This window comes from Pseudorca crassidens, chromosome X, assembly GCF_039906515.1.
Source record: "Pseudorca crassidens isolate mPseCra1 chromosome X, mPseCra1.hap1, whole genome shotgun sequence".
In the NCBI taxonomy this organism is placed as follows: Eukaryota; Metazoa; Chordata; class Mammalia; order Artiodactyla; family Delphinidae; genus Pseudorca; species Pseudorca crassidens.
This window is the reverse complement of record NC_090317.1, coordinates 58,464,619-58,488,580: the sequence shown is the minus strand read 5'-3', so window position 1 is coordinate 58,488,580 and position 23,962 is coordinate 58,464,619. Positions and strand designations below refer to the sequence as shown.

At 35.0% G+C, this 23,962-nt stretch overlaps 1 protein-coding gene and 1 non-coding gene across 2 annotated transcripts in view; both read left to right on the top strand.

Moving 5' to 3' along the window:
• The window catches only part of DACH2 (dachshund family transcription factor 2), a 617,297-nt gene that overhangs the window by 207,032 nt on the left and 386,303 nt on the right, over positions 1-23,962 (top strand). The window lies entirely within an intron of this gene.
• LOC137217660 (U6 spliceosomal RNA) lies at positions 2,331-2,436 on the top strand. The gene has a single exon (XR_010940169.1). It is a non-coding gene; the product is annotated as a U6 spliceosomal RNA (small nuclear RNA).

Here is a 23,962-nt window from a genome sequence, read left to right as displayed (position 1 = left end):
AAAAAGTAGTAAGAAGGTTTCATATTTAGGTGTGCCTGGGGCAAGAATTATGACCTTCTTTAAAGTTATAATTTAGAAAATATTCTGCTTATTGTGCTTCTTTTAGCACAGTATGGATTATCAATATATGTATTTAAGGATTTTTAATATCTATATTTTGATTGACATATCTTCTGTCATTTTCAATGACTTTCTTGCCTAAACAACATATAATAGAGTTTCACAGAGGACAGGACATTTATCTTTCTTGTTAGGTGATACCTTTTCCAACACAGAAGTCACACTGCCAGCCATATGTCATATAATAACATCATCAGATTCTTGAAGACCACTATCATGTAGCATATTTGTTGCACAAGTTAATTTTAGGACAGTTTTGTTAGATAGAAAATATAAAGAGGAAGTAAAATAAAAATTAATACAATGTGGAAGATATTATACTTAACTTAAAATACACATTATATGTCAAAAGGTAAGAGATATTTTTGCACAGTGCTATAATTTAGTCATTAGTCTAGCTCTTTGCTATTATCTAAAATAAGGATTTGAGCTAAACTAAATTATGATCTAAAAATGCAGTAAGCCTTACTAGTTGGTGGAATCCAAACCTCCAAATTATTATCATTATTATTTTTACTAAATCACAAGCTGAGCTAAAATTTTTTAATCCAATGACTCAGAACTGGAAATGAATTTATAGATTTTCTATAACTATTGAACTAGAACAAAACCAGTATATCAAAATAGCCTCTAAACTGAGCAGATATCTCATTCAGTTCACTCATTCCTAGAATAAAATATTTTTATACTATACCTATCCTTAAGATATGTTTAAAAATAAACTTAGAACACTGACAACCTTGTGAGTTTTGCCACTTTAATATTTTATTTATAGTGATTGTTTGTGAGACTTTTTTCCCTCTTTATTTCTGGCTTAAAATACCTTTTAATTCACTAGTTAGTTTTAATTAATGTTTAGAATAATGAGTAACTTAGGATGGAGTGTTATATATCTGGTAAAATGTCAGCCTTGTTTTTTGGATTTATGGCAGTTTTATTTATTAACAAAACTTGAATTCTCTTTGGTTTGAATTCTGCTATGATTTTTCACCTAGGAAACATTTTCCTCCCTCTATGAAATAAGGATTTTACCACAGTAAGCATAGGAAATGTAACAAAGAAGAACTATTTTCTAATCATTCAATAAGACATTATTCAGTATTAGGGCTGTGTTCGTCTGAAGAAATAAAGTTGTTGAGGTATAGTCTTTTTTTTTCCTGAAAGAAGGGAGAAATATTTCTTGAAAAGAGACATATGGCAGCATGATACATTATTCTTCACTTAGGGAGAGATAGTGTAATAAGACAACTTTCAGTTGTAAATAGCAGTTAAGATTTAAGTAAAGACCTGTTTTTGTCCTGTAAGGCAAAAACATTATAACAGTAAATGATCACTAACTGTTCAGATATAATCACCTTATGTTGTACATGTCCCCACTACACTGCATTATTTAAAATAACATATTTCAGACATTATTTAATTAGTTGAATTGTTACAATGAATAATTAGTTATTCTAAAAATCTGTCCATATAGATTTTTTCTGACAGCTTCTTGATCATAATTAAAACCCATGTAGGTTTTACAGGGTTCAGAGATGGAGGATTTGAAGAAAGCTTGTAAAACTGAATGCTAGAGCATTGGACACATTGAATATCAGTTGTTTTGCTAACATTGTTAACTGAACCTGGTAACTCATGACAGATATTTTTCATTCAGAACCAAACTCAAATACTTTTCCTCAGGGTTAAATTGCAGCCAGAGAGAGTGACATTACACACACACACACACACACACACACACACACACACACACACACACTTAATCTTCTATTCTACAGTACTATTTACTCCCATTCCAGATACTAAACATACTGCCTCTTATAGGAATGTTTTACATTAAATTTATATGACAAAAGTAATACACACTTAATACTATTACCTGTTGGGGGAAATCAGGATTTTGAAAATTGAAGAGGATGATAGGAATAAAAGGCAGATATTGTTTTCTGGTAGAATAAATCCACTATTATTGCTGTCTTTATATTCCAACTAATGTTCAGCAACAAGTTAATACCCAATGGCAATTGACATTAAGACTGGCTAATGGTCAATGTTTGATATATGTAAAAGCACAGTTTATACTAAACCAACTGTATGTACCATGGAAAATAGTATATAATTAGAAGATACAATGTTTATCTCATATATTCGTGTTGGTTTTTTTCCTGCTTTGAACACTAGCTGGATTCTCAAGCTAGTTTTGATTATGTGTTTTTTTTCTATCAATACATATACTAAAATTGGAATGATACACAGAAAGATTAGCATGGCCTCTCTACAAGGCATGCACATTTATGAAACAATCTTCACATTTTTCATACTCATCTTTAAGGATCAGATCAAATGCCACCCCCTTTGGTCTCCTCAGGATGAATATTTCTCTCTTTTTGTCCTCAAAATGCATTGTTTATGTCAGTATTTTAGTCCTTAGTGTACATGTATATTTTTCTTATATTATTTTGAGTTCTGACCATGTATAATGCATCTTTATACTCCCCACAACATCTAACACAGTGCCTTGTGCATAGTGGGCACTCAAAACATCCTTACAGAGTTGAATTTTTATGAGTCATTTGCTGAACATTAGCTGCAGTATGCACATGTGCAAGTACACAGGCTTATAACTTATATAAAATAAATGAGAGAAGATCATTTAAATTTACCAGTTGCTCTAAGTTTTGGAAGTTTTCTGGATGTCTAAACGATAAAGGAATTGGTGACAGATTTTAGAAAGAGGGGAGAAGGCATTGCGTATGAAAGGAGAAATGTCCCTGGTTCAGGCCTCACTTTTTAAAGCAAGCAGTTGTTTGGAATTCTAAAACAATTATACTGACTATTAAGGAATAGGTTCATGTAAAATATTGTGGCAGTAGCTGAGCTTACCCCATTATGTCATTTGGCTTCTGTGTTTCTTTTTCTTATATATCGTGCCTTATAAAGTGTACCATTTTCCCTTTGGGACTACTAGAGTGACCTCTTTTCTCAGTATGTATAAAAAGTTAAAGGTATCTTGTAACAGCTTATAGCTCATGGGGAAAATGTGTCTTTGCATCTGTTTGCTTGTAGACATTGTGCTATTAAAGAGTTGCCATTTTTTCCCAAAAATAGTATTTAGGAAAAAACACAGTCTGGAAACGTTATGGGCATTTTATTTTCGCCACATCTAAAGCTTTCCAAGTGTTCTGAATGAGCCACTGCACACTTTGATATTTTCACCTTCAAGTCTCTCTGTCTCTCTGTGTGTATGTGTATCTATGTATTATGTATGTATGCACACACACAGGTATATATTTGTTACATTTTTTTTACCTTTCTCAAATATGCCATGCTAAACAAATGGTTGCCTTCTATCAACTTGCAGAGAATATTAGTTTAACTGTTTTGACTGGTGATGCTGAAGCTCAGCAACGATTCTGTATCTTTACTGCAATCTTAAAACTTGCCATGAGCGGAAGAAGGGTTGTTGAATTGCCACCGCTATACAATTGCACCAAGATTAAGTAAAATGTTCATCTCTGTCGAATTTAGCTGAATAGAATCCATCAAACCATGGTCATATTTTTCTAAGTGTGCTTGGAGCTCTGTGGATGTGCAAATGAAAGACCATATGGAGGTGGCTTTCTCCAAGGTACCAGTAGGTATGGTTTTGTGGGTTGCACGTGCCTGTTGGCACTGTTGGCAGTTCAGCACCCTGGGAAAAGCATTGCTTTCAAACATGAGTAATTGATGAATTGTACGTAATATGCAAATGTGAATGCATAAATCTCCTGAATGACAGCTTAATTTATGTGAGCTTTTAAGAATGTGGGATTAGATTTTAATTAAATATCTTCAAAGGCACCCTGACTTATTCAGTTTTTTGGCTGCTGTCTTTAGAAAGAAGTGGGGGAAGGTTTAAATCAAAATTTTACACACACTATTCACATTTTCCAACTAAGTGGTCATTGTTTAATAGAAAAATCAAGGTATTTAAAGCAGAAAAGCATTTGTCTTTAATTATAAGAACACTGCCATTATATTACAATGGTTGCAGTTTGTCATATATGATAGATAGATATAGAAAAATATATGTGGTTTGAAAATTAATGTCTTAAACTTTAAATTTAATTCTTAAACATATTTCAGATACTACCATATATCTTAGTATGCCAAATTGAACAATGGTAATTGTGGATAACACTTCTTAGTATAGATTGTTGGGATAGTAATACTGTATATCACCTCCTACATGTTATTATCTTAAAATTACCTAAAATAAAGAGTCAATGGAGACAGAGCTGACTACCCACCTTTGCTCTTAAATATGTAGTGTGTATAGATGTAGCTGTGTGTGTGCATAGTTTTAACCTCTGTTTAATAATAGTATATCAAACTTTATGTAATATGAAGATTAGGATAAAAAGGGTAATTAAAAATCTTTGAAATTTTCCACTTAATCTTTCTAAGTGATCAGATTATGAACTAAAAGGATATAAATTTAATAGGTCCACTTAAAGTGTGTTGTAAGTGCTGTTAATTCTTTTAAAGTATAGCACAGGGAACTCTACTTAATGCACTGTGGTGACCTAAATGGGAAGGAAATCCAAAAAAGAGGGAATATATATATATGTATAGCTGATTCATTTTGCTGTACAGCAGAAACTAACACAACATTGTAAAGAAATATACTCCAATAAAAATTAATTAAAATATATTTCAATTTATTTATAGTTTATAGTAAATCACATTGCCCATAAGTAATAAATTTTATAAATCTCGACCAGTTATAGGCTATGCCTAGTTTTTACCTATTTTTCCTACATATTCGTTTTCTCTTAATTTGCATTGAAAAGCTTAATTATTGACTACAGAGAAGTGGTACCTATATGTCTTTGCTTGAATATACTTTTCCTTTAATGTATCATTGTAGTGGTTAATTGAACAAACTCTGGAATCATACTTCATAGGTTCCAAATCCCAGCTCTAACACTACCTGTTGTGTGACTTTGGGCAGATCATTTAACTGTGCTTAAGTTTCAGAATTTCTGCCAGAATGTGGTGACAATATAAATCACTTAGAAATGTGCCTGGTACTTGGTAAGCCCCATGCAACTTATTGTTATTATTTATTTTCACTGTTCCCATCATACTCTCATTTTTACCTTGCAGGCCTGTCTCCTCTCTGGTCCCAAGACAGCTTCATTCTTATCTCTGTGATTTAGTCTGGAATGGGTGTACCATGCATCTTCTTGTCCAGGTCCCATCCAAATTGAGACCTGGCTAAGGGCTCCTTTTCTCCATAAAATCTTCACTGACTCCTTCCTCTGAAACAGCTCCACTTTTTCTTAGTTTTCCTCTGTCACAGTCTTTGTTGTTTAATCGTTTCCTAATCTCTTTTGTTTGCACCAGATTTACAGTTGTGAAACCTATAGTCCACTTATTTGGTTTCTGTCATGCAACCTAAAAATTACTCCTAGTGTGAAGTACTAGCCCCCTTTATCTTTTTTGCCTTTATCCAAGTTTGGTAAATCGTGGAGATGCAAGATGTATGAAGCCTCAAGTGAGATGAGATGACCAGGCACAACTCCGCCCTTCAGGCCCTGCTTATTCTATTCTGTTATGGTTGAGTTTGTTTCTTCCACTGTGAGGAGGTGCTCTTCTGTTTATCAGAAATTAAGGAAGGGTCATTTGTCCTACACTAGGTCAAGAAATACATGCATATGATATAGTGTATTTAGAGTCAGACAGATGAGACCTACAATTTGGATCTCTTGGCTGGACTTCAGCAAGTTAGCCTTTCTGAGGGTTAGCTTCTGGTCTTAAAATAGGGATAATAGTACCCATCTTATGGAATTATTCAGAGAATTAAATTAAGTTGATGTGAACTTTAGCATAATGCTCAGCACATAGTAGGTGTTCATTTGTCAGTACTTTTCCTTCCTTTTAATCATCCAACAACAGTAACAGAACTCATAATAATGGGCTATGCAATGGAATTAAAGCTCTTCCTTAACTGAGATCTGGGAAAGGAACAGTGGAGAGTTTGTCCAGGAGCAGTATGTGACTAAATTTTCAAATTTCTTCTCTGCAGGGACCAGAATGTATAGATGCCTAATTTTAACACATACTATTATTTTTTAAAGGAAATAAAAAGGACCAAAATCACGATGCAGCTGTTTAGGATTTTTCAGTCAGAATATGGACTTAGGTTTTTCCAGGTCTCAGAGAAGACAAACTTTACTCCACTGTGGGCTCATAATTGGATTCACTTTAAATATAATTTCTCTGGCTGTAGTCATTTCAACTCTTTGAAACAGCCTATTATATACTCTTTCTTGTTTGATTTTGTGAACTGGGTATACTTTTTCTGTAGTCTAACTCAAACTACATTTGTGTGTAAGGTACTATGCCAGGAACTGTGGTGGGCTCAATGATGAAATCGGTAAGCCTCACACAAAACTGGCCATGTGGGCCTAGTATGGTGAGGAGATCTTGCAGAGCACTTTGCACTAGCTAGGGTCTCACTAAATATCTATTTAATTTGCTATTTCAATTCCTAGAGAATAGAACTCTTTCATAGAACATGCATGTAAAACTGTTTACCTGTATTCCTCTTTCAAGCTCACTTTTTTTTTATAAATGACAGTTCTATATTGAAAATACTCAATGACAGTTTAGGTTAAAATTTTCTCTTCCACACCATAACATACATTTTAGTAAAAATAACTTTTTTTTTTATTTTTGCGGTATGCGGGCCTCTCACTGTTGTGGCCTCTCCCGTTGCAGAGCACAGGCTCCGGACGCGCAGGCTCAGCAGCCATGGCTCACGGGCGCAGCCACTCCGTGGCATGTGGGATCTTCCCGGACCGGGGCATGAACCCGTGTCCCCTGCATCGGCAGGCGGACTCTCAACCACTGCGCCACCAGGGAATCCCAACTTTTTAAAAATAATAAAATGTCTAATTATAAATTAAAACCATTCTTATCAACTACCCGTAAATTAGAAAAATAAATTATGATCTTTGTTATAAAAGAAAAGCACACAAAGTTTTTTTCTCCATGGGGTAAAAGTTGTAAAGTATTTTCATATTGCAACCACTACTCAGATAGTACAAATAACATAGGAGTTTAAAGTCAAGCAGACCTGATTTTGAATTTACTTACTAGCTGTGTGACATTAGGCTGGTTAGCTGATCTCTATGAGCCTCAGATTCCTAATCTGTAAATTGAGGACAATAATATCTACTAGCAGAGTTTTGGTAGTTATTACATATGTTATATCCATATATCTATATTATCTATATCTCATTCTATCCATCTATCTCTCATCTATCTTACTTTATATATCACACTTTATATCTCAGTGTTTCCATTTACTTTTGCTTGTATACAGTCAAATTCAACTCAGATAATTATAGACATGCATCATTTTTAATAGTCCAGATTGGAAAAATGAAGCAAAGGAGAAATGCTTAAAGGGATTATAATGATTATTATGGAAAGATCCATGGGCTGGAAATCAGTAAGTGTGGGTTGCAATCATGGTTTCTTTCTAACTAGCTGTGTGATCATAGATAGGCAAGCCATTTCATCTCTTTGAGCTTTAGTTTCCCTATGTGTATGAGGAAGAATTTGCACTGTCTCCTAAGGTTCCTTATAGCTTTAACTTTTTAGGATTCTTTAGGTTCTTTGACTCTTGAGTTAGCATAGCATGGCAAGTCAGTGTGTGGGAACAAGATTCAGATTGCCTGGGCTCTAATCTCAATTACCCAATATAACAGCTGTATGACTTGGGAAAGTCACTTAATCCCTTGAGCCACAGTTTCCTGATATTTAAAATGAGCAGGACAATAATCATATACACTTTGTAATGTTGTTAAGATTATTAAATGATTTGACATACATAAAGAACTTAGAAGAATTCCTGATACATAGTAAGTACCCACTAAAAATTACATGTTATTATTACACAAAACTGCAGAGGAGGTATACTAATGAAATATGTCCTGCTAATCTCAAATCCTGATGATGCAAGAATATATTCATAAGGCCAGTGAGTATAGCCAGTAATCCAGCAGGATAGTTCACCCATCTATTTCAATATTGAGATCTTACTTTGAATCTGTACAGAACTGAATAACCTGTATTTAGGTCTAATATTATATTTCCCTATATTGTTAGATATCCCTTCATGAATTCATATCTTACATTTGTAAAGTACTTGAGAGCAAAATTCACATCTTATACTTTCTATTGTCCTTCATTCAGATCATCTGACATTGGACCTTACCGCTAGTAGATGCTCATCAATAGTTGACTGATGATACAGGTTTTAATCCTTCCCAGAGTAGCTGCATTAAGAAAACTCCACAGTTCTCATTTTAAGTTTAATATGACTCTAGATACATATTTATGGAAGAATGCACCCTGAATCATGATGAGCAAATAACAATATTGGGCAGTATGGATCATAAAGATTACAGATGACCTCACTTCATAAATTACATTTTAGGCTAGACTACTTTCACCATCACATTTCTGACTGATTTTTTCCGAAATAATGTATCCTTGTATATTATATTTCTAGATGTTAAATGCTCACTGTTGTGCTATAAGATTGGAAAAATATTGTCTTATTGTTAGAAGAAGAAAATTCTGCTGATTAAAAGAGTTAGAAAGTCTCTTTAAATCTATTCTTTATAATTATTTAGAATGTTTACTTAGTATGGTTTTCATGAGGCTTTAAAACAAATAGACTAGAAAATTACTAGAAAATAGCCTCTTTGGGCAACAATATTTGCTCTGTCATTAATGTTTACTTAAGGAAAAGCTATGTAATTAAAGTCAGGAAGTCACAGTATACTTTAGAAGGAATCTTAGACTCTTTTTGCCTGCTACCATTTGGACATAGTTGCAGAGTGCATCCATGTATTCTGTTATTCATTTTGCAATTTATTTATTTCCTTTCTGTTTGTTTTAATTTTCAGAACACTCACATTACGTGCACTGTAAAATGGAGACAAGTTGTTTTGTATTCTTTATTCCTAAGTAGAAAAAATAACAAGTACAGACATCTCCTTAAAATATTGTATGTCTCATTCTAAAAACAAACCAAGCCCAGGCTAATTTTGTAGAATGCAATAGTGAACGAAAAAGGGTAAACTTCCATTACTGATCCCTGTGCTGGGGCAGTTGTGGATCTTAGAGCAATGCACCATCACTGGTCTCATAATCTGGAAGCAATACAGGAGATGGCTCTCAGAAACAAAAATAGAATGTCAGATAGTCTGATTATATCTGAATAATAATGCCAAGAAATGTAATGCTGGTTACCAGCAATCGACCTAGGTCAAGTTTGTTCATTTCTAGTAGAATCAGACCAAACCCAGATACTTCAGTCCCTTTTAGTTATCCGAGTTTGAGGTAGCTATGTGCTGGATAGGTCCTATAATGATTTTCTGTGGCTTAAAACTCACCTTTAAAAGAAATTCAGCAGGTCTAGAGTAAGGCCTAGGCAGTTGTAATTTTTAAAAGCCTCACAGGTGATTCTGATATGTTTCCCGGATTGAGAATCACCAGGTTACTCTTTTCTATGATAAAAATTGTCTCCCAGGCTTCCCTGGTGGCGCAGTGGTTGAGAGTCTGCCTGCCGATGCAGGGGACGCAGGTTCGTATCCCGGTCCGGGAGGATCCCGCGTGCTGCGGAGCGGCTGGGCCTGTGAGCCATGACCGCTGGGCCTGCGTGTCCGGAGCCTGTGCTCTGCAACGGGAGAGGCCATAGCAGTGAGAGGCCCGCGTACGGCAAAAAAAAAAAATAATAATAATTGTCTCCCTTTTCCATTTTCTTCAGGATGAACTGCTTTCCCAGTGAGACTATAAATTAAGTGAGCAAAGGTTTGCTGTAATCATTAGTCTTAACACTGGTAGATTTTTATAGGTATTGAATTGTAACCCATCTCTTATAGACGTAGGCAGGTCCTTTCAATTGATGTGTGTATAGATTCATGAATACAGTTGTATGTGACTTGATTTGGAGGATTGGAGTTGAAGACCATTAGCTAAAATGGTAACATAAAATACGTTAAAATCAGCCTAGATACAGAAATAAACTCCAAGTAGAAGCAAATTGAGTTTCTTAATATGTATTATGCACTCAGTAGACAGAAATCCTTAGAATACAGAATAATTCCACAAAAAAATACAACTATAGCCTAAAATGTAAAAAGTTTAGTCAACCAGTCTGTCTTCTGGCTATTTGATGTACACAATACCTTGTACTCCAGATGTTTTACTTACATGAACATAACCATTGTACAAGACAAACTTCTTAACAGGATAACTGAATTTCTCATTACTCATGTAGGTATTTTGTTGCAATACAGTTGCCACTTCAGAATGTTAAATCTGTTTTTAAATACAAGTGTCCCTAATTTCTTTACAAAACAAACTCTATGCACAATGATGTCACTAAGAGTGGCCATAATCAATATTCAAATAATGTATACAATAATACAAAATATTTCATTTAACAATGTTTGCTTCTATACGAAAAAAGAAACAAAGCTTTATTTTGGCAGCAAGCATTTCCAAAGGAAGCAAATGTTTTAGTCACTGTGGCCAAAATAAATGTTTTCTTTAAGGCTGTTAAGGCAGCCAAATGTTTTCATAGCATTTTCAAAATGTTTCCACCCTTTATTTTCACAAAGAGAGTCTCTCTGCTTCCCACCCATCACCCTATGGAAATATTTTGAGAATGTAATTTGACCATGAAAACAGCAAAAACATTTTGAAAATGTTGTCTTTGCAAGTGTTAGAAGGATGCTCTCAAAGTTTAAACAAAAATGACAGTATAGTGCAGTTGAAAGAATACTAGAAGCGATGGAAATAGATACTGGGTTTGACTCTGTAGCTTACTTGTTAGGTCATCTTTAACTGATCACCTGACCTCTCTCAGCTTTCAGTTTATTAATCAGCAAGAGAAGGGAGTTTTACTAAATGCCATATAATCTGCATTTTGCATTTCAGTAAAATATCTATTGAATACATTGCGACAGGCAGGGACCTGGGACCTGGGACCCATTGCTGCAGTGCTGCAATGCTTGCACCTGGACAAATCTCTCCTTGAGCAACAAAATACAAAGAAACTATAGGGTCTAAAAATAACTGCGCACATGCCCAGTTGGGGCAATTTCTAGACAGAAAGATACAAAAGACTAAAAAACCCAACTGCCACTTCTGAAGAGCCCAAGGCAAAAACTGGGCGTTGGGAGCAAAAGCAGGGTACTGTGCATGACCCCTGCACACACCACCACCTAAGGGGTGGGCACACCACCTAAGCCACCCCTCCAGCCTGACCCCTGCACACACCCCTACCCTCACCCCATATAAGGAACAAGCTCGCCCCCCCCACTCAGGGAGCCAGTGAGTGAGCAAGGGAACCTGTTACTTGTTCTTGCTCCCCACTGCTGCAGCAGGGGCCCCAATAAAGCCTTTCCTGAATTTCTTGTCTGGCCTCTGATCAACTTCTATTGATTGGGGAAGACCAAGAACCCTGGTCAGTATCAACATGAGTCTTCAGAGATCTAAGTATCTTCTATATTTTTAAATAAAACGCGACCCATATCATAATTTTATTTTTATAATGGTAAATTCTCTTGCCTTTGTGTTTTATTTAAATAAAAACAAAGAAACAAATAAAACAAGCATAGTATTCTGAGACCTGAATTAAGTATTTCCAGTTTTGTATAGGTACTATAAACCTGAGCAGCTATGGATGGTTTCAAGTGTTTTCCAGCACAATACAACCATCTCTAAAACCAGTTTAAATGATTTTCCTCTTTGCCTCAGTTTCCCGGACTGGGCAAGTAAAAATACCTGTATCTGTCTTAAGTTTGACAAAGAGGAAAAAAAGTGAATATAAACACTAAATGAACCATGAGTTGTATTTTTTTCATTGTTCTGTCACTGTGGTTTAAAACTTTAGGCTGCTTATGGAGTTCTAAGGAGGTTTAACTCAGACAATATGGATAAGAAATTTGAGAAAAGCAAAATATGATGCTCATTATGTACTATACTACAGTGAAAGAAAAATGTTATACCAATTAAATAAACTGTATCAATTTAACAGTTCTAAGGTTCTTAATTACAACACTACTACCAATAATAGCTGTCAAGTTGTTAAGCACAATTATTAAAGACTGTGTACCAGGCACCACTCTGCAGACATACTTTGTCTCTCATGTGTGCTCATGTGTGTGTGTGTGTGTGTGTGTGTGTGTGTGTGTGTGTGTTTTCTATAACTCTGAGAGGTAGGTGTTAGTAATTCTAATTTGCAGATTAAGAATCGGAGACACATAGAGGTTAAATGACTTGCTTAGTATCAAATCACTTGCCTAGGTACAGCTGGCAATAGGCTCAAAACCTGATCTACATGATATTAAAGGAATTAAAACATCTGTGTTTCTTTGTCATACAACTGCTGCAACTAACAGCCTTTATAATAGTAATGCAATAGATAGGTGAAGGGTATGAGCTGGACAGTTTCATCAGTTCCTAGAGACCTTTTCTCTTGGACTTTAGAATGAGACTAAGACAGAGGCAATTTTGATTGTCCTGACAAATGATCTGTCCAAAGCAAGGCCCCAAAGTCAAACTCTGGTCATAATTCTTGGAGGTCTATTTCATGCCTTTTGACTTAGAAGGCCACAAGGTGCTTTCAGCCCGTTAGTGTGGCCTAAATGGAGAGGGTGCTAGCCCTGCTCTAGTACGGCCATGAATGTTATCTCTGCCTAATTCTGAATGGCAGTGAAATCCATATGGCTGCAGGTGAGCAAATAGTATAACAAACTTACAGGAAGATGTAGCCGTGACATTTTGCATACATGGAGCAAGGCTTTAGCAACTGAAGAAAGGTATCTGGAGGTGCATTTTAAAAATTTATTTATTTGTAAGGACTGCTCTTGATTTGTAGTTGTTCCTAAATTAGAAATTTTCCTTTCTGGGTCAACTTTTAAGACTCACAAATAGTGAGTGACTGCTAATACCCCAACAATTTTTTAGCATCAATAATGTATGTAAATAAATATAAAGATGCAGGGATCCTCAAGGAACTTGAAATACAGCTAGGGAAATAAAACATTAGTTAAATTTTTAAATTGGAGAGACATGAGCACATCTGACTAAGATATAAGAAATGTCACAATGAAGATGAGTGGAATGAACGAATAAAGCAACTTCAGAGCTGTGATTGGGCACCTAACTCCCAACCTCAACATCTTCCAATCAATATGTTTAATCTTGTATTTTTTTCCGGAATAAGCCACTATGTGTATTTCTTTTCTACTGCCGAATCACCAAGTGACACCTTTATCTCTCTTGGTTTCATCTTGTCCTTTTCAGACTCTTTTTTTAATATCAATGAAATTAGGTTTAAAAGACAAAGATCATTTGATGCACCAATATTTACAGATGACTATATATATTCTAGACCAGTGTTGTCCAATAGAAGTATGATGAGCCACAAATGTGATCCCCATGTGTAATTTTGTTTTCTAGTTTCCACATTTAAAAACTAAAAATAAATAGGCAAAATTAATTTTAATACATTTTATCAATCCCAATATATCCAAAGTAATATCACTATAACATGTAATAATATAAAAATATTAATGATATATTTTACATTATTAATTTTTTGTACCAAGATTTCAAAATCCAGTGTGTATTTTAGTTACACAACAACTCAATTTGCACTCACCATGTTTCAGGTGCTCAATAACCACATGGGGCTACATAATATTATAAGGCATATTTTGATGTATAAATTTCTATATTTCAGCTGTAATTATTGTTATAATTAAAGAACAGTTTAAATGAAAGAAGTGCAATGCTTATAAAAGCTAGAACTATGATAAATTATTTCTTCAATACCAAAATCCATTCTTATTAAACAGGCAAATAAAAGTGAGTGACCATAGTTTTAGCATATGGCTGAACAGTGACACTGCAAATATAGTTTGCATTACAGGTAGATGATCTACCGAAACATCGATAGCTAGGTTGCTAGCATAGATATGGTATTAGCATGTTATTAGCATTAAATGTTTTGGAAATGCTTTTAATTGCTGCACATCACATTATCTGTACTTTCCACCATGGGAACATACATATTGTGAATCATTCCTTAGAACTGTCCCTGCTTAGGAGACTGGCAGTTACTTAGCAGTCAACTTAGACTTTTTTTTTATGTTGGATTTTTACTTTAGGTAAGAATCATACCTGTTTTATAGTTATGACTTGCCATAAATTATCATGAATTATCACTAAATATGGAGATGGCCTAAACCAATTTATTCATATGCCAATATTTTCTCTTTAGCACTTGAATGTATACTTTTTGGCCTGCCTGTTGAATAGCATTTTTCTCAAAAGTTTATAAACTCAAAGTCTGAAATATTAAATCAATTTGTTCTTGTCTTTGTCACTCCAAATCTAGTCAATTTTGATTTATATATTACTTATAAATATTTGTTTCTGGTTAAAGGCTGATAACTTACTTGCTTTGTGTTTCTTTGCAGATATATATTATACTTAGAGAGCTTTAAAAAATCATCACCATTTTAAACATTTGCTTCATATCAAAAAATTAATGTTAAAAAAATTAATGTATTAACATTGTACATTAACTACCAATGTGTACATAGGCAGCTTATTTCTTTTGAAATATCCTACTCAGATTACAAAAAACAATTTTGGATTTGAAATAGTTAATTTTAACTGGAAGTAAGGACATTGTTGCTCAGAATGCAGTTGGTTTAGTTTGCTACCCATTTACCCTTGTGTATAGTTAATGTACAGAAAAGAAGAATTCTTGATAATGTAGGAAGATCCAATAAAAAACCTCAAGACTCTGAAGGGTGAGAGTTGCTATTGAATTCTTCATAAGCCATGCTGACTGTTATTGCCCCCCCACAAAAAGACAGGAAAATTTGACCCATATGGAGGCAAGTGAAGGCTCCTTGGTATTATCCCAAAGATCTATAATATTAAATAGAAGGAACAGAAGTCATTTAAGCTGACATCTTCAGCTTACGAATATAGAGGAATGGTGTCCAAGGGGTGGGGTAACTCACTCAAGATTGTGGAGATTATAATGGCAGTTCCAAATCTGTTGTAATACTCTTATGCTTCTAAATATGCTCATTTCCAGGACTACTAAATGTTTAAGAAAATAGCTTTCCATATCTTTTGGTATATAGATTTGTTTCTCATAGTTAAATTTTGCTAAAATCAGATACTTTACACTGTGTTTCTTCATGATTTTTCATTGCAGATATAATAGTTTTATCTTCAATTATATAAAATATGAAAATGGCAAGGTCAAATGAAGAATTATTTGATTTAGAAAACATGACCACCATGGTTTCCTTTCAGAGAGTTATGTTCTGGTAAATGTTTAACAACTGGCTGCAGGTTAGGGTAGGAGTGGAGCCCTGATTTGTAGTATTGGCTGATTTCTGTGGTGTAAATAATCCCAGCACGGCCTATGTCAAGCTACTGACATGAGATCCTCAATGTGAAGTTAGAAGTTGATGCACATAATTGGTGCTCGAAAGCTGGTAAAAATTGGTTCCGGCACATCACTGCTTTCAGAGCCCAAATGACAGACTGGTGATCTGATTCAGGGTCTTTTTTTTCACTTGGGTTCTGAGTTTTAGTTTATATACTTATACACTCACTGATACATACATTCGACTTCTGAATTTCATGATTCTGTCTGTATTCTCTTTCAACCTGATACCGACCAGGGTTCTTGGCCTTCCCCAATCAATAGAAATTGAGGCTAGATAAGAAATTCAGGCAAGGCTTTATTGGGGCCCCTGCTGCAGCAGGGGGGGAGCAAGAACAAGTAACAGGTTCCCTTGCTCACTCACTGGCTCCCTGAGTGGGGGGTGAACTTGTTCCTTATATGGGGTGAGGGTAGGGGTGTGTGCAGGGGTCAGGCTGGAGGGGTGGCTTAGGTGGTGTGCCCACCCCTTAGGTGGTGGTGTGTGCAGGGGTCATGCACAGTACCCTGCTTTTGCTCCCAACACCCAGTTTTTGCCTTGGGCTCTTCAGAAGTGGCAGTTGGGTTTTTTAGTCTTTTGTATCTTTCTGTCTAGAATTTGCCCCAACTGGGCATGTGTGCAGTTATTTTTAGTCCCTTATAGTTTCTTTGTATTTTGTTGTTGGAGATGTGTGTCTCAGTGTAAGTATTTCAGTACTGCAGCAAAGGGCCCCAGGTCCCAGGCTGTCTCAAACCCAATATCTATCGCTTTGGTAATGGATTACTATTTCTCCATATATTAAAAATATTACCTTGAGTAGTAATAGATGCTTGCTCATAGGAGGATGTAAACCTTAACATTAATCAGGACATTTCTTGATTAAAAACAAAACAAAACAAAAGGAATTCCCCAACACTACAAGTAGCAGTATTTGAGCAAAACCCTCATGTCTTTGACTTTGACGTGAGGTCCTAAATAATATGACATACTTCCTCTAAGAACATCCTTTATTCATATGCCACATTACCATTCACTCCTTCAAGGAATGAAGTTGTAAAAAAACAATGCCATTTAAAGTAGAAATCTTGAAAAATAAACTATGAACTTCCAGTGTAATGTTTCAGAGGACGGAAACATCTTGTATTCATTGCAATTTATCTGGAACACAACTTACTTAGACTTTCTGTAGTACTCTTAGTCAGAGGTGATTAACCACCAATTTTAGAGCACTGACAGTTGCACAATGTTAATGTTTAATTAGCTAAAGGGAAACACCTGTAGTGTGGAGGAAGAGAGTAAGATTAAACTATATGCATTCAGGTTGTAACAAAAGGCAAATTAAATGAGCGTACTATTTATCTTCAGGGAAAACATAGTTGCTAAATTGTTGGACAGCCCCAACTCATGGGAAGTACAAGCAGTGAGTAACCTTTTGCATGTATATTTTGTTGCTGGCTTTTTATCAGTAAATTCCAATGAGGAATGTTTGTGAGTTTTCCTGTCCTTCCAGCACAAAGGCAGGCTGATTTTGTTTGGGACGTTTAGACAGATCTATCACACCTTCGGTTTAATGTTTCATGCCTTGCATTTGACATGTTACGTCTCACCCAAAGAATTGGTTTGCCTCCCTTCCCTTCTCTTCTTCATCAGCCTTCCTGTATTCAAATGGAGGAGATTATTCTAAGTGCTTTCTTAACACCTTTCCTTTGCTGCTACTTTCACATTTATAATTATCCTTTTACGAAAGGATAAAAAGATTTAAAATGATTATTCTTGGCAACAGGCCTAAGGTGAAACCCTGTTGTAGTTAACGTGTAAATTATGATGTGTGCAGTTGTGTAGATGGGTTTGTGAAATGCTCCTGTAAACGCAAGAATTTAAAGGAAGCTGTCAGAGAGTTTGTACTCTTCAACGGCTTATAGTCATTGAAAAGCATCTCAAGATATGTTATATCTGAAGGGTAAATGAATAGTTTAAGTTAAATACAACCACTAACTTTCTGGAAGACAGGAAGATAAAGGATACAATAGCCTCTCAGCAAGGGTTTAGGAAAATGCAAAACCCCTTCCTTCCTCACTGTTACTTTGAAGTTTATTTGGAATGATTAATTTTCCTGTGGCTTAATGTAAATTGAGAATTAAATAGAAACTGTGTTACCTCACTGACCTTGCTTCCCCAGTTTTTAAACTAAGCTTGTGGATGGCTTTTCTAACCAAGTACATTAGAAGCAGAACCAATCCTTTCATTTAAATAGGAAACTAAAGGAAAATACTTTTCGATTTTTATATCCTGCCAATTTTCAAAAAAGTTCTCTTTCAAAAGTTTAGATTGCAAAAAATATTCGGTGTGATTCTCTCCTGTTGCACTAATTGTAAACCTGCCACCTGTTAATTTTGGTATTTTAAGCCAGTTCTGGGAGAGTTCAGGAGCCAAATATATTTGACTCTTACTTCTGCCTCCAAAGCTCCAAAAGAATCTCACAAAAGCGCTTCCATAGCACAGTACAAAGTATCCTGATAAAACATGAAAAATAATTATCTTTCCCTCCCTCCATCTTTTCCTTCCTTCCTTCCTTCTCTCCTAGATGATGTTTACTTTGTACCAAGAATTTTGTTAGGCACAATCAAGCACTACATATTCAATAAGCTATATAGTCCCTATCAATAAGAAATTTAGAGTTAAGACAAGTAGCTATATTCTAGTTACATCTAATTTTTTTTTTTACAACAGGCAGAGTGGGACAAGTTGATAACTTTACCATGGTGCTGAGATGAATTTAATTTACATTTATACAATGCCTGAAAATATGAAAGTGTTGTACACATGAAATGCAAGGAAATGCCTTGCTGTTCCGAACATAGAAGGAGCGTTAGAGTGAGGGTTATCATCAGCTCTTTTGTGAGGTGGATATTACATTGCTCTCAGTACACCCCACTGATGGGGTTAACTTGCCAAGAGTGTGTTTAAGAATTTTAAATCTTCCGTGGTTTTGACCTTGATAAATGTTATTTTTTTCCCAAAAAGGAGAAGCAATCAACAGGTTTCGCTGCTTAGAGCAGGCTTTAAATTATATTTAATAATTATGTAATAGAAGCATGTTAGTTGAATTTATCTTGGAAAAAAATTATCAGTGATAAAACACTTCTTTTAGAAATACTTCTAATTTTAGGATATAAAAGTTTATTTCTATCTAATCCTCCTGCCTTGAGGCGAATGTTATTTTAACAGCATATTTGTTATTGTCTAGCCTGCTGTGCCAGAAAATAGCATTCTCTCAAAGAAGAAAACAACCCCCAGAAAGAGAAATTCCAAAGACAATGAATACATACACTATGAGATTATGTCACAAAAAGTATTTTCTAGTACAATAATTATAATAATACTAATATAAGAGTAATGGTCTAGATAATGGCATGAATCAAAAAACAAAAGCAAAATCACACAGAATAAATACATACTCTCATTTCTTATTTATAAATACAGTTCCCTCATGTAAACTTTGAAAAAGTTTCTAATGTTTTTTTACTCCATTTCCCTCCCTATATTTTGGGATAAATTTTGTCATTTCAAGTGTTAAACAGTGAACATAAGTGTGTATATATTCATTTTCTCACAGTAAAACTATGGTTTTCCATTTTGAGCTGTGTCAGGCATTTTTCTAACCTTGAACTGTGCTGTGGGTTTAGCCATCAGGAATGTGCCCACAACAACATATCCTACTCTTAGAGGCCTGTATAGGCTTTGAATCTAAATCTAACTTATGGATAAGCTGGTGAAGTTTGGTTTCAAGTTTATCTCACATTAGTTAGAAGTCAGTCTTAAGGACTTGTATCACATTGCCCTTTTTGCAACCTTGTCTTGTTGGTAGTAGGAGCTATAGGATCAAATTGTCATCAGTATTATCAAGAAATCTCATCTGAAATGGAGACCCACATTAGCCATGGGTGCTATTAAATTTCATTTTGCTTCGGAAAGTGGTAAAACATTCTAGTGAGAGTCAAATGTACTTATGAGGGAACATTAAAATATGCAAATTACATTTATTTTATTTTCCTATAGTTAAAGAAGAGATGTAAGTTTAGGTATGGGGGGAAATAACCATGTGTTTTGAAAAAGGTTCTCTTTTACAGGAAGAGTTTATTCACACTGGGTGAGGGGAACCTAGAAGGAAATAGGAAAATAATCTTTGCCAGCAGTTGGATTTGTTAAGTTTGTTTGCTTGAAGACAGTGAAATAAAAGGTTATTTTGAGAATTCCATACTGAAAGTGATAGTGTTTTTGACTTAGAACAGCTAATGAAGAAAAAATAGACAGCTTCAAGGATACCCCTATAAAAACATTATCAAAGTAATTGTATGCTGCACCACACCACTACTGTATAAAGTGAGAATCTGTTTAAATTGGAAAATTCTGCTCAAAGATGCTCACACATTAGCTGTTTATTTTCCCTTCTTGCATATTATTTTATTGTGGAGGATTTTACAGAGGGGAGTTTCCAATTCTTCATAATTCCTTGAATCAAATCATTTTGGTACCCATTTAGCAGATGATAAAACTGAAGCATAGAGAAGTTGAGTTTCTCAGGGTCACAAACTGGATCAATGGCACAGATAAATTCAGTTTCTGGGTTCATAGTCCCTTGTTGGGCTATTGAATTTTGCTGCCTCACGGGAACGATGATTTAGGAAGAAAAATGACTTTTAGAAAAGTGTGTTAATGTGTATCCAGGCCACATTGTGTCAGGATTTACTTGTGATATCTGAATCTACCCAAATTTACCTGACTTCAGAATGAAAGTGAGGGCGGGCAGGGAACCTTATAAATGCATGTCCACTGCCATGGCCACCTTGAAGATCTTCATGCCTATTTACTAAAGTTTAGCAACTTATCCATGACTATGCCACAGTCAGCAACAAAGAAAAATTAGAATTTAGTTCTCTATTTTCTAGTCAACTGCTATGAGCTACTCTGTCTTTGATGAAAATTTTCTTTATTATTTTGAAGCGGGAAAGAGATGGGGGCAAAGGTTTTTGGGGGGAGGAATACCTAAAAAAAACCCTGTTTTCCTATCAAAGTAAGGAATGGGGAAGGAAAATGAGAAAGAAATCTGTGTATAAACATGTATTACATGTATTACAGTTACCTTAAGGAAAAATTAGAGTTGTGAAATTAAAGTGTAAAGGTTGAGCTCTTGAATTTTGCCTTACAAGTAAGGACGTATCAGAACGTAAATTAAGTATGTAGTAGGAGATGGTTGGGAGAGTTGGAAATTCTTTCAGTACTATCATTCAGATGAGAAAACTACTTTTCTAACATGTAAACTGCAGAATATATCTCTCTGGCTAGACTTATTTTGGCCTTCAAAATTATTTCAGTGGAAATTTTAACTCAATAACTGCAAGCATAGTAATATTACCGTTGAATTTATATAGCACTTTAAAAATTGTGGTAAAATACATATAACATAAAATGTATCATCTTAAACATTTTATTTATTTTTAAAAAATTTGGTAAAATACATGTAATATACAACTTACCCTCTATACCATTTTAAGTGTATAGTTCAGTAATGTTAACTGTAATCACATTGTTATGCAACAGATCTCCAAAACTTTTTGATCTTGCAAAACTGAAACTCTATGCCCATTGAAGAACAACTCGCATTTCCCTCCCTCCTCACAGCCCCTGGCAAACACATTTCTACTTTCTGTTTCCATGAGTTTAATTACTCTAGATACCTCATATAATTGGAATCTTATAACATTTGTCTTTTTGTGACTGCCTTATTTCACTTAGTATAATGTCCTCAACGTTCATCCATGTTACAGTATGTGTCAGAATTTTCTTCCTTTTAAGTTGTGTAGCACTTTTAGCTTTTCAAACTGGTGTTCACATATATTGATTAATTATCTACACACAACTATAAGGTGAGGATAATGCTATAGTATTATGCACACATTTTGCCCTTTTTTGGAGTAATTTTCCATAGGACCAATCCAGCAGCTTTACTTAAAATATGAGCTAAAATAGACATATGAGAAAGTGGAAAACTATGTATACTTAGAAGTTAATGAATTATCTGCTTTTGACCAGAAATGTAGCATGATTCTAATGATCAGATTAATAGATTATTTAGTTTACATCTCTAATCATAAAATGAGGTAACATATTTAGAATAGTCATGTAATTTGCCTGAGGTCACACAGCTCAATAATGGCAAAACTGGTATATTAGTTTTCTGTTGCTGTGCAACTAATTGCCTCAAATTTAGCAACTTAAAATAACAACCATTTACTGTCTCAGAGTTCTGTCAGAAATCTAGAGGAGCTTGACTGTATTCACAGTCTTACAAGGCTGAAATCTAGGTGTTGGTCAGGATGGGCTCTTATCTGGAAGCTCTGCAGTAGAATCTGCTCACAAGCTCATTGACGTTGACAGAAGCTAGTTCATTTCAACTGTAAAACTTGTGTACCTGTTTTCTTGCTGGCTGTCAGCCCAGGGTTACTCTTGGCTTCTAGAAGCTACCTGCATTCCTTGACATATAACGCTGTCCATTTTCATACCAGCAATGTTGTGTTCTCTAATTTTCTGTTTTTAAAGGGTTCATATAATTAGATTGGATCCACCTAGATAATCTCCTTTTCAATTAGCTCATTCATGTGATTAGTTACCTTAATCACATGTAGAAAATCACCTTTGCCATGTAATATAACTTAATATCTCATTACATTCACAGTTTTAGCAGTTACGGCTGGAAATCTTGGGATGGAGGAGAATTCTGGAATTCTGCCTCCCACAACTGAGATTAGAACTCAAGTTTAAGTCCTAGTGCTTTCCACTGCATTACATTGAATATCTAAGATTGTTTAAAGTAGTTTTATTTTAATATGGGTTGCTAATATTTATCCATGTAGAGCAAAATTTTAAAAAGATTTTAAATCAGCAAGGAAACTGGCTTCTGTATTTATCCATTAAATATGTGCTTCCAGGCTGTATTCCTAACCATAGAGACTAATGCAGTCAGGTTAATAGTGATCAGCTTCCTAAAAATCTTACTCAACTTCCTAAGCTCTCCAGAGTTGTGATATTAACACAATACTCCTGCAGTTTCTGATTGACATTCAAACATGAAATGTTAACTCTTGAGATCATCATGGGATTATGCACAGACTGACAATTACCAATGGGACTTCATTTGCCAGACATGAAAAATAATATTTTGGCTAGTTGTAACATGCTCCCTTAATGCTGGTACTGAAGTTCCCTTTGTAATAATCATTAAAGAGAGCCTGTATGATGACACAAAGTAAAAGGCAGTGCCCTTTCAGAAAAACAGCACCGTTTACAGCAGGTTATACTGAAACCTTCCCAAGACAGTGGAGCTTAACAAAATTTTTCCCCAGGAACCCTAATACCTTGAAGATATTTCACAATGGAAGGGTTCTAGGGTCAAATACTACGCTTAGCAGATAGGGAATCTACTCATCCAGCTGGAGAAGGACATTCATTTAAGAAGTAATTAGAGAAAAGGGAAGAAAGATATATTGGGGCAGATTGCTAGACCAAGGCATTTAGAATTTATTTTGTATGCACTCAGGAAGTATTGAGGGTTCTAGAGCAAAAGATGACATAATGAAAGGATGTTTCACCAAAATTCAGATCACAGTTTATGTAGAATGTATTGGAACAATGAAACAACTTGTTGAACATAACCTGGGCATGAAGTGATGAGGGCCTGAAGTAGGGTGTTAGAGATAGGAATGGATAGAGATGGAAATTTGCAACATATATTACAATGGAACAAAAATATTGGAGACTGAAAATGAAGGGAGAGGTGGAGGGAGAATCAAAATTACCCTCAAGTTTATAGTTTTGGCAACGAAAAGCATGCCTATATTGCTGACAAAACAAGAGAAAGAAGGTGTGGGGAGTGGGATTTGGGGGAGGCATATTTTGAATTTGAGATGCCAGTGGAATGTATCCAAATGTGAATGTTAACTTCTTATCATTCTCTTAATATCAAATTTTTGAGCAGTGACACATTCTTTGAATTCAAGAATGCCTGTATTTTAAAAACATTGTGTCTGACAGTGGTAAGATACACTTTAGAAGGGGAAATGGTTATTTCTTTTTTAAACCTTTTATTTTATTATTTTTTAACATCTTTATTGGAGTATAATTGCTTTACATTGTTGTGTTACTTGCTGCTTTACAACAAAGTGAATCAGCCATATGTATACATATATCCCCATATCCCCTCCTGCTTGCGTCTCCCTCCCACCCTCCCTATCCCACCCTTCTAGGTGGTCACAAAGCAC